The sequence below is a fragment of the Saimiri boliviensis genome, chromosome 10, assembly GCF_048565385.1.
Source record: "Saimiri boliviensis isolate mSaiBol1 chromosome 10, mSaiBol1.pri, whole genome shotgun sequence".
NCBI lineage: Eukaryota > Metazoa > Chordata > Mammalia > Primates > Cebidae > Saimiri > Saimiri boliviensis.
The window spans coordinates 114796680-114809355 of NC_133458.1; positions in this window are offsets into that span (position 1 = coordinate 114796680).

Here is a 12676-nt window from a genome sequence, read left to right on the forward strand (position 1 = left end):
CTGTGCCAATCTCAGAGGTTATATGGAGAAAGTAACTTCCACAAATGCTCATTTGGACCAGGAATATCCCATGTGTCACCTCATTTGATATTCACATATCTTCATTTTAACTGCCATGCACAGTAGTTGTTATCGCTGTTTTTACAGATAAATCCGAGGCATGGTTGAGTAACATTAATTGGAATTAAAATTCCAACCCAGGTCCATATTTCAGATCTAAAGTTAATTTTCTTTTTGTTCTTCCATAATTGTAGTTTTGTGTTAATTTTCTTTTTCTTTTTTTTTTCTTTTTTTTTTTTTTTGAGATGGAGTTTCGCTCTCGTTACCCAGGCTGGAATGCAATGGCGCGATCTTGGCTCACCGCGACCTCCACCTCCTGGGTTCAGACAATTCTCCTGCTTCAGCCTCCGGAGTAGCTGGGATTATAGGCATGCACCACCACGCCAGCTAATTTTTTGTATTTTTAGTAGAGACGGGGTTTCACCTTGTTGACCAGGATGGTCTCGATCTCTTGACCTCGTGATCCACCCGTCTCGGCCTCCCAAAGTGCTGGGATTATAGGCTTGAGCCACCGCGCCGGGCGTTAATTTTCTTATGTAGCAAGAAAAAAGGGGTGAGTGGATTGAGTGTTTAAATCACTTATAACTTTTTAACACAGAGACACTTCATACTCACCAGATAGTTCACTGGCATTTATCTCCAAGTGAAATGCTAAGTTCTTGTAAATTTATCCTAAACTCTTTTTACTTTAGTAGGAAAATTTCTATTTTTTAAATTAGAAAATGGGAATTGTTAGTTTTGCTTCATATTTATTACTTTGTCTTATCTTGCTCTTCTCGTATTTTGCTAAGGATACTCCAAAGTACTTTATTTTACTTTATGGGCAGTGACATTTGCTTGTGTGTGTGTGCCTACAGGTGCACACATGATCACTTGCATTAGCCTTTATTTCCTGCCAAGTTTAACAGTGAATATATTTTAGGGATGAGGTAAAAACTTCACTTAATTATAAATGAGTAACCTTGTAATGAAATTTATACGGCTATTGTCATAATGTGAAAATTACTGAAAGAAAACAAAGTTAAAGTCGGGTATAGAAAAATACTTTGAATGTGCATATATATGTATGTAGATATATATGCACACATGTATACATAATATGTATAACTATGTGTGTATATACGATATCTGTACACATATATATGGGACCAAGAAAGAGAGAGTGTGTCATCATCAGTTAACTTCTAAATCCATTTCATGTAGGAGTTTAATTCTTTCTTAGAAAACAATTGTGTGAAGAGTTATACAAACTGACAAAAGGAATAGAACAGTGCAATAATTCTTTTTCTCTATCAAATCAAGTGCCAGCTCCTGTAATAGAATTCCAGTGTTTCTACATTAATCCAACTTCAAGACTTCTTTCAGCCATGATAAGTCAAGATTCATTAGAAATTCTCCAGTACATCCTTTTAGGCATTTGTTCATTGTCCTGTAATTAATGCCTAGAGTAAGAAAAATAGGAAAGGCAAACTGTCCACAAGCAAAGAACCACGGAGCTGTTTCAGGCTTCTTAGAAATGAACAATTGCACCATTTGATGATGTCTGATTTCAAGAAAAGCCCATAATCCTGGGCATTCCACCATGACTTCAAATTCTCTCAGCAGATACCAGAGCAGCATTTTTCTTGCAGAAAACTTGGCAGTTGAAATCTGGAGGTGGTTTTGGGAAATACTAGGCCAACTGATTGAAGAAAAATGATGAAGAATGCTTTTTGGTTTAGTTAACTTCTCTTCAGGAAGAAGTCAGGGGAAGTGTTAAGAGAACGTCCCATCATTGTCAGAAGAGAGCAATAAAAAAGCCACCCAGGGCTAGAGTTAATTTCCTGCTGCAATTCTTGCTCCCATGGTGGTGGTGGTGCCTGCATCACTGTTATGTGGGGGACCCAATGTTCTAACACAAATACTGTAATGTGGCAACAAAAGGTCTCATGGAATACGCCTTTCATTAATGAAGTTGTCTCAACACAGTTGAGTTTCACAGTCCAAACCATTTGAAAAGCTTGGTACTCACATAGGATAAAGGCGGTCATTAAGGGGAAACTCTTCCATTGTGAAAGGAAGAAAGAAAAAAAGAAAGAAAGGGGGAAAAAAAGACAAACAGTGCTAATCCAGACCAGAAACAGGCCTAAGGCAGGGGGATGACAAAGCATTGTGCTTCAAAGTGTTTATTGTATTGGAGCTTCCAACCACTTTGAAGACAACCATCAAACCCTTCTAAATAAAACCAGGAAGGCTTCTTGCCATTGATGTGACAACAAATGTTTGTGTTTCACGGCTGCTTTACTTATCCCTCAAAGACTCCAAGTTGTCAGTTCATAGGATATTTTTAAAGGATAAAGCTAATTTTCCGAGTAATCGTATCCTAAACATGATCTAATTGCCAACTAGATGAAATGCTTAGGTTCTCCCAGTAGCATACATTTAGTAGCTATTGATATATCAAATACTATGGGGTTCACATTTCTGAAATCAAGTAACTCCTATGTTCTCAAAATCTCAGAAGAGTGAAATTTGAACCATTCTCCATCAGATCATGGACTAGCCCACACTGCCATGAAGTTACTAGTGGCCTCAGATTAAGCAAATACGGTTCTCTACTTTTGGGCTTTGGATAATAAGAGATGTATTGCAATTAAAAATCTAGTTAATTGGGCTGATTGAATCATTAATGGAACCACTGTATGAAAACATTCTGGGTAGAGGACTTAAGAGTGATCTGCAAGCTAAATACTGCCAAGGTTAACAGATATGGTGGCTTTTTGATTGCTTTAAAAAGGAACGGATGGCAAATGTTAGCTGGTCCAATCAATGTCCCCGGCAAGCCAAGTGTTAGCAGGTTCAGAGAAACAAGACAAGCTTGCCTTCCTTTTCCTAAAACAACCAGTTCTGGGTCCAGCACCTGACCACCCCAGCTTACTCTTGCAATCAGGCATCATGGGTGAGTGATAAAAGGTGATAGGTGAACAGCTTTTATCTTTAAGCTTTAAAAATTTTACAAAACAGGGAATGTAACCTTAACCCATTATTATATTGAACAAGTACACATTTGTGATTCATCCATCACTCAGAAGACTGATTTTCAAAGTAATAACCCTGGAATTGATATTACATGGATTAAACACTGGAAGTAAATTTTATGAAAAAAAAATCCCTGTAATAAACTCTCTTTAGATGATCAAAAATGGGGAAAAAGTAGATGCCATCTAGGAGCAATGATGTCACGATCAAGTACCTTTCTCTGTCCTCTACTGTGACTTAGATGTGTTAGGGAATATTTTGATGAAGGCATGGACTGGCATTTGGGAATCAAATTGCTTGAGATTTCCGCCAGGTGGGGTGACTCATGCCTATATACCCAGCACTTTGGGAGGCTGAGGTGGGCAGATCACTTGAAGTCAGGAGTTTGAGACCAGCCTAGCCAACATGATGAAACCTCGTCTCCACTAAAAATACAAAAATTAGCCTGGCGTGGTGGTGGACACCTGTATTCCCAGCTACTTGGAAGGCTGAGGCAGGAGAATGGCTTGAACATGAGCAGTGAGCCCATTGCACCACTGCACTCCAGCCTAGACTACAGAGTAAGACTCCGTCTTAAAACAAAAAAAAAACAAGTTGCTTGAGGTTTTGTGTTGTTGTTTTCCTGAAGGAGAAGGTGCCACGAGAAATCAGAGTGGGGAAAGTCACATCCTCCAGTCAGGCTTCTGGGACTTAAGCATATACCAGTAGAGAGACGGGCAGCAGGCAGCAACGCGAGAATCCTTTTACATCAGTAGCTCAATGTAAAGGGGGCACTCTTGGTTGCCAGGTAACAAATAGTGATACTCTATGGGAGAGGGGAAAATTTTCTCTGATTTTGCTTCAAAAACAGCATCATGGATGCTGCATGAAAAATAGGCCAACAGCTTTGGGGGATATGGAAGAGTGGATCTTCCCTAGATTCTGGCACTCACAAGGTAGCCTCTGGAAATAATGGAGGTGTGATGGATCTCCATGAGAGCGGGGCCCACGTGAGATGCCTGAGGGTTCCTAGACATAAACTTAGGGATGGGGTATGCAGCTATGAGGCAAAAGCTAATGAAATTGGGTCTGTTTCACTTAGTATAACTTCGTCTGCTTTTACAGAGTTGTGAGAGTTGAAGGAATTAATCTACAGTAGAATCACACACGGTAACACAGAAAAGTGTGGTACATCCTCATGGAATGTTAGTTGAACCCAAATTTTAAAAAATTCATAAAAGAATTTATCTTACTAATGGATATCTTTACAAGCAACTCATTTTTTGACAATCTGAGTGACAAACCCTAGTCAATTTGAGGGAGATTTTGTGTAAGAAATGAAGCCCAGGAATAATATCTGAATTACTGAAGAAAAGAGTTGGACAACGTTAGGGGCCAGACTTGGAAACAGTGCCTCCCACACTAGGGTAGCTGAGAGACATTATCTACAATGTGTATGAGTATACCACATACTTATTTAAAAAACTATAAAGGTACTATGTGCTGGGTGTTGTTCTGAATGTTTTAAGCCTTTAAAATCTCTGTGAGGTACCACTTCTGCCTTTGCTTTTTCAAAGGTGGATCTTAGCCACCATTCCACAGGTTAGGAAAACAAACTGTTTTGGCAAAGGGTAGTACAATAACTTATCCAAGGTCAAACATCTAGGATGCGACAGAGCTGGGGTTCTAACCCAGGGAAGCCTTTTACCAGCCATTGACCTTCAGTCATATGCCTGCTACAGTCCACCAAAAGCATGATTCCTGCTCCCCACTCAGTCTGCTGATATCACAACTTTCCCCTTCCACTTCTGTATATGATTTGCATCTTTACAGCTGATACAACCAACTATTTATCTGGCTGGTAATCTACAGAGCAGAAGCACTAGCGAGGAGTAAAGAATGCTGGATCGTGAGGCAGGAAATCCAAACTTCATCCTTTCTCAATCACTAAATAACTCTGTCATTAAGTTATATTTACATCTTCGGTTTCAATGTCCACATCTATAGAAAAAGCCGAGTGAGAATCTCTCAAGTGTGTTTCAGCCTTAAGATGCTAAAATGCAAAGTAGCTAGACATGGATAAGACACTGATCTGTTAGACACAGCTTCCACATCTCCCTTTGTAACAGATTTTATCACAAGGACTTACCTAATCATCAGATATATTTTTAAATGGACTGTTACTATGTTTTTGATGTCTCAATAAGTACTTTTTGTCATAACAGCAACAGTAAAATATTTGACTTCAATACTTGCTGTGGACAAAAACAATTGTCACAATCACTTAGCCAAGTTGACTAGAAAAATTACTGCAGAATAACTTATGTTGCTTTTAAAAAAGAGGTTAAAGCAAAGACTTGAGGTTTGGATACATGAAATGTGTTCACACTTATTTGTTATTAGACAGATATGATTAGGCAGTTCAGATACAGCTTTCTATTTTGTTTTGGGCATGTCTGGCTACCTTTTGCTTGCATTTCCATATTTCTGGGTCTGTGTTTTACTTTGCACATGATTGGATTCTTAATCTCTTTTCTCTTTCACTCTCTATCAAGACAGTGTTTGTTTCTGCTTCTATGTTTTTCTTTCATTTCTTCATATTTCTAGAGAGCATTCTTTTTTTTTTTTTTTTTTTTTTTGGCTCCTGAAAGCCAGAAAGGAAGGTCATTAAAAGTAAAATTACTTGGGCAGGGAAAACTTCATCCTCTAACCCAGAAATTCTCCAACTTTAGTATGCAGAGTCATCAGGGAACCTTATTAAAACATTACAAATGAATATTCCATGCTTCACCCACCAAAAATTTTGAGACAATAGATCAGGAATAGGATCAGAGAATCTACATTTTTATAAAAGTACTGGAGCACAGACTTAGTGCTTTTCATTTTAAAAATTATTCAACAAGTAAATAGAGGAGGAGGCTCTCCTCTATTTCAAGTAAATAGAAGATGAGGTTTTTGTTTTTTGTTTTTGTCAAAAGGTAAAGATAGACCAACTAGAAAAATTGAACGTTGCCATACCATATTAGTGATCCTGAATTCTTCTTTGGAAGCAAATGAATGATATGTTAGTATGAACTGGCCAAAAGCCACATTTGTTCACATCTGGGTATTTCCTCTGCTCAGATAGTCATTTCCAGGTTCATGGATAAGAAATGTGGGCACGTGGTATAATAACTGCAGAAGTGGAAATGCACTTATTGTAGACCTGTCACCCTCCGGAGTCCTACAACAGAAAACTTTTATCTTTGACAAGGTAGAAGGGCCCCTTTGGCCAATTGAGAGGGTACATGCTATTAGAACAAATGAAGCTGTGTTCACTGTCAGGAGAGGAAAGTGTTGGTAGATGTTTCTAATCATTATAGTTATACATGCTGTAATTGTTGGCTTCCACATATTTTTTTTTCTTTTCTTAGCAAGTGAATTTAAAAATAAGTAAATACAATCAATTGTACAACATAATGAAGCGAATAGTTTCCTACTTAGATAATGACAAATTTTAGCCACTTAGCAGCTCTGTGGCATTAGGCAAATCATTTTAATTCAATAACCATTTTTCCTTCTCTTTACATTTTCAATAAAAATGTATATTCTTAATAGAGCTATTTGAAAATTTTCAAGTGGAAAGACATTTAAATAGTGGAGCTTAGCATCTAACATGGTGAGTTTACCATCAACCCCTGCTAGAAATATTTAATTATATTTTTACGGCTCCAACTGCTAAGAATGTTCAGAAGTACCTCCCTCAATCACACTCTGGGCCTAGGCATTCCAAGACACTAGTTTTGACAGTGGCCCCATGGGATGTTTTAGAAATAGATGTGGTTGTTGTTTACTCTCCCAGATGTGGTTGTTAATAAATCATAGAGAGCTGTTTTTGACCCAAACATCTTTCTTTAATAATCCTGCTATAAATATTCGTTTGAGCTCAGGTTACCTCTTGAGGCAACAAATTCTAATAATTTAACATGTAAATTAAAGTAGCACCTAATTTCTTTGATTTGATAGAAACTGAAGTGTCTCATGTAAAGAATGCTTATTTGGTTTATAATTGAAGAAAGGTCTTTTAAATACTTTTATATACACTTTTAAAAACCATAGTGTATTGTGGCTATAAGAAGTAGAAATCTGACCAAGCAGGTTTAAATAATGAGAGCATTTGCTGTTCATGTAGTTGAAGAGCAAATTTTCAGGAATGGTGGAATCATGGCACCAGCTCTGTGACCTTATAGTCCTCTGAAAGCTCTATTCATCAGTATTTTGACTTGTTATCAGGCACATGATCGCAGCAGGACCCTTAGGAAAAACCTGGGCACTATTCATCTTCACCTGCATTTAGCATAGATTGCTTCTGTTAAATCAAGGTTAGCCTAAAGCTGCCTCCTTACATATTTTAAGTTCAGCCTAAAGGTTTTTTTCTCTGTACATGAAGTATTAGAAGTAGATGGTACCCTACACTTGTGCTAATCACTGAGTTTCGGCCAATCAAATGGGACCAACTGTTCGAACTGTGTTTAAATAAGGTAAATGCCAAACCATAACCAATCCAATTGTCTCTATACCTCACTTACAGTTTCTGTACACTACTTTCCTTTTTCTGTCCATAAATCTTCTTCCATCACGTGGCTGCCCTGGAGTTCCAGAGCCTATTCTGGCTTGGGAGGTTGTCCCGATTTGCAAATGGTTTATTGCTCAATTAAACTCCTTTAAATTTAATTTGGCTGAAGTTTTTCTTTAAACACTTCCCATGGCATTCTTTTAAAAGCAAGAAAGACATTTCACAAAAGTTACTGGTAAGTCTTCCCTAGTGACTTTCTGGACCAAGTTGGCCCAGCTCAGTCACAAGGACAGGAATCCACGATTGACTGAGACAGATCAGAAACAACTTCCAGAGGTGGGGTCAATTCCCCAAATTGTTTTGCTGCTAGACAATGTGGGACTGGATAGGGTGAATGATACAGAGCCAAACATCACAAGTGCCAGAATTTTATTTTAATATACTTGAGAGAACTCTTTGTACGGTTCCCCTATGTTCTACGTCCTTAAATAGACAACACTGAACATAATTTTGCCTTAGATTTTGGATGATGATTCAGAAATTGTTCAGGTATAATCTCAGTCACTTCTCTTTAATTAGGCAGGTCTGTTTGTTCTTAAACTAAATAGTTCCTGGATCTTTTTGAATTCTATGACTGCTCTTCTAAATACTTTGTCTCTTCAGTCATTGTGATGCAACAACTAAAGTTCTTATGATAGACAGCAATCTCCTTCCCAATTTTACTTTGCTATGGGAGAAAATACTATAGGACACCTCTTAATGGATCCCAATTAATTTACTTTGTGATTGATGGATGATTTTGATTCCCAGCATAAAACACATTGTCTGATGCTCTCAGAAGATTGAATATGTGTAACTAGTGGATCACACTGTGCAATACCTGTGAATTTTTGCTCTCACTGGCTGAATTGTATTCTTATCGAGGGTCAGGCGTGTTTGTTCCCAAACTTGTTTCTGCCAGTTGTATTTGGGACTATATCCCATAAAAACCTGAAATCTAAGAAAAGCAAAAAACAAAAAAGTAACAAAAAAGTACATTGTTCCTGTAAGAGTTAAAGGAAAGTCACTAAAATAAAACAAACAAAAATGGCCATGGAAGAGACAGCTGAAAAAGAAAAAACACTAAATACAGAAAGGTTCTACATATATAGATTTTTGCAGGGATCTTTAAGTTTGTGTTCTACTTGAAGAATCCCAAACTGGACATTGCAGAATATGCATCATAAATGTGATTCATACAAGAAAGATGATGGCAACCTCTGATCAATAAATCTATCCTCAAAGGAAAGGCCTTGGCCATGAATTGCATATTTTAAGTTAAAACCTAATGTTAAGTGTGTATATCATTTTATAATTACCCTCTTTAACTAACTTCTATTAACTAACCAACTTCACATCAGGCAAGAAGACTCACGGTATACTGGAAGGATGAGGTAGGAAGTGTGTGTGTGTGTGTGTGTGTGTGTGTGTGTGTGTGTGTGTGTGTTGGGTGTGTGTGTGTACACGTGTGTTTGTTGTTCAGGGGTGGTTGTTGGGACATAAGGGTCAGAATGCTAAGTCCTTATCCAATATCTAAGTCATTTAGACTTTAGACAACGGGCATGGATGAGTGATTCTCATTAGACATACGGAGAAAGGTCTTGATGTCTATCATCAGAAGAAAGATCAACCGGAAACTTCCTGGAGATTCGAACCAGAGTCTCAGAGCCTTCCAGATTTGCTGTAAGGCAAGTTAGGGCTGGGGAAGTTGTTAAAATTGAGACCACAACAGATGACAGGTTCTGGTAGGAAGTTAGAAAGTTAATTTTGACTAGAAAGTAGAAATGAAGTAAGTCTAGCAAACAGGCAGTGATTCCAGCAGTGAGCGATTAAATAGAAGGCTAAAGGAAGAAAACAGAGGCGAGGACATGGAAGGCCCAAAGGAAATTCTTGTTGCTGGGTCTTATAAGCTGGGGATCAAGGGACTGGTCATTTTTTAAGAACCACAGCCTTTACAATGTGGCTTAAAAAATAAAAAGTAGTTGTGCATTTAAGCTATTGGGTGAGCTGCACTGGGTGAATGCTCCTCAAGACTTGGGGCAGAGGTATCTGTCGTCAGAGGTACAGGATTTGGGAAAGACCATTTTCCTTTCCCCGCACTTGATCACTCACCATAGGTCACTCTGGTATCCTGAGAGGGAGAGGACACCCCACAGGCCGGCTGCACCTGGTAGGGCGTCCATTTGGCCTTAGGTAGTGTGAGTCGAGGAGGGACTACAGGTTTTTTCTGTGGTGCTTTTCTGGATGGAGTAGAGCAGTCATTGCCTAAAGGTTTCTGGCTTGCTAGGCCACCCCTTCCTGGTCCTTTGATTAGAAAAACAAAACAAAACAAAACAAAAAAAAAACAGGCTGTGTTGGGCTTTTCTGTCTGTGTATGTCGTTGTTTCCAGATTGCCAACTTCTTCAGCTTCAGGTCTGAGATCCAGAAAACAAACCAACCCGGAGAACTCGCCATGATGTTGTTCCTCTCGTCCTAAGGTTCCAGCAGTTCTCCAGGCTTCTTTCCTATCCTTCAAAGTCTTCTTGTGTTTATTTTATACGTAATATCCAGGGCTGTTAGTTCCGCTTAGTGGGAGGAAGAGGAAAATGTAAGTCTACTCCATCGACACAGAAGGAGAACTCTCCTCCTCTGAACAGTATTTCAGATTTCTTATTACCACTCCCAAATCCATATTGCTCGACTCGATCTGTCCAAAGAGCTCCGGTAAGTGAGTTAGCCTCATTGAGTGTTTTCACCTGGACAGCGCGAGAAAAGCTTAAATTAAACATAAATGTACGGGCTCACTCCCTGCTCCTTAGCACTTTAACACTCCTCTTTTTACTCTGTCCTGGTTATTGTTACCACATGGCCATCCAAGCTGGAAACCAGGAGCTATTCCTGCGTGCCTTTCTTTCCCTCACCTGCCATATCTTAACCAGCTAAGTACTCAACTGTGCCTGCCTTTCCTTTCACACCCGTTACCTCAGTGGGTGTCATTCGGCACATTCAGGCTCCAGTAATTTGTAAATTTGTATCATCTTCTGTTCTAAACATTCTCCTCTTGCATGTTTGTAACTTAATATGACCTTCATTTTTCTTTTCTTTTTCTTTCTTTCTTTTCTCTTTCTTTCTTCCTTTCTTCCTTCCTTCCTTTCTTTTCTTTCTTTCTTTCTTTCTTTCTTTCTTTCTTTCTTTCTTTCTTTCTCTCTTTCCTTCTTCCCCTTCCTTCCTTCCTTCCCTCCTTCCTTTCTTTCCTTCCCTCCTTCTTTCTTTTTCTTTCTTTCTCTCTCTCTTTCTTTCTTTTTCTTTCTTTTTTTTTGACAGTCTTGCTCTGTTGTCTAGGCTGGAATGCAACGGCACCATCTTGGCTCACCACAACCTTCACCTTTTAGGTTCAAGGGATTCTTCTGCTTCAGACTTCTGAGTGAGTAGCTGGAATTACAGGAAATTGCCACCATGCCCAGCCATTTTTTTTTTGTATTTTTATTAGGGACGGGTTTCACCATGTTGACCAGTCTGGTCTCAAACTCCTGATCTCAGGTGATCCACCCACCTTGGCCTCCCAAAGTGCTGGGATTACAGGCGTGAGCCACTGCATCTGGCCCATTTTTCTATTCACTATTGTTCCACATTTTTTCTGTCCTGTATGGTTACTCACCTTTACCTTATACCCAATAGTTCCAAATGTCATCAGCTCTATGATTGAAATCTCTCCCAGCAGCACCTTCCTTTCTATTTCCACTGTCACCATCTGGATCTTAAATACTAGGAGACCTGTACTCATGCCCAGGTCTGCATCCCCTTTCATTGGTGTTATCAAAGTTGCCTCCTAATTGATCCTTCCTCCTCCAGTCTGCAGCAGACTTTCATGTACACTGTCTGATTCATTTTCTTGAAGCAATGTTTCTCAGTGCACTTCTCCTGCTTCGAAACTTCTAGTGGCTCTTAATTACCAATAGAATTATGTCCAGGGATTTCAGTTTGATGCTGGAGATTCTCCATGATCTTTTATGCATGATCTTTTGTGCATGATGGAGATTCTTTTATGCTGAACCTTTCTTCTGAGTTTTGTTCATTTCTCTCCTCTAGGCCCTTTGCAGCAACCCCAGGAAGGTTATGAATGATCAGTTAGCTCATCCTGCACCAATGCTTTAATTCAAGCGCAGCACAGATTAGGTTGTTTGGTTTATTACTGTGGCCTTCACTGCATGACATGTAAGGTGAAGGAGGGAAAAAATATAACCAAGCAAAGATGAATGATGTGAAAATATGTAGATTTTTTTTTTTAAAAAAAGAAAACTCCACATTGAAGCTATTCTGATGTAAACAAGAGTGTTGGGAAAGTCATCCTCACAGAGGGGAGGAGGGAGGTATGTGCTTCCAGTGGGCCATGGCTGCGACTTCAAAGATACAAGTGTACCAGTTGGCAATAAATATTTATAAAATGAGACATAGGTATTTAGACCATTAGCCTGCCACATAGTCCTTCTGCACAATAAAATATGAAGCTTAAATCATGATAAAAACAGGCAGAACAAATAGCAGTGGACCTAAATGGAGGCTCGGGTAAATGTTCAGATTTATTCTAAATCACGGATCTATGCACAGGGGCATTATAGACAAAACCAGATTTTCAAATGGCTACAACTGTTTTGCATTCATCTCTCTTTGTTACTGCCATATTTTTATTAAGGGAAAAGACTTTCTCCCAACTCACAGTCTCTTTTGTTTTGTCTTACAACACTTCATCACATCCAATGTGACTTGGTATATCTTTGTCTTGTCCAGTCATGTGATTCATTTGGTAAAATGAAAGAAAGAGGCACTTGACTCTCAGGAGACACAACTGTTTCATCCAAAGCAAATTTTTAAACTTCCTTCAAAGTGTAAGCCAAGCAATTTCCAGCAATGTGTTTAATATAGAGTCTCTCTTCTCCACAGATCTTCCTATAAATTTACCTACCACAATCACAAACTAATAAGCTTCAGGAGTGAACATAGGCTGTTGAATTCATAGAAGGGTTTAGGTGAAGTTTAGGACTTAC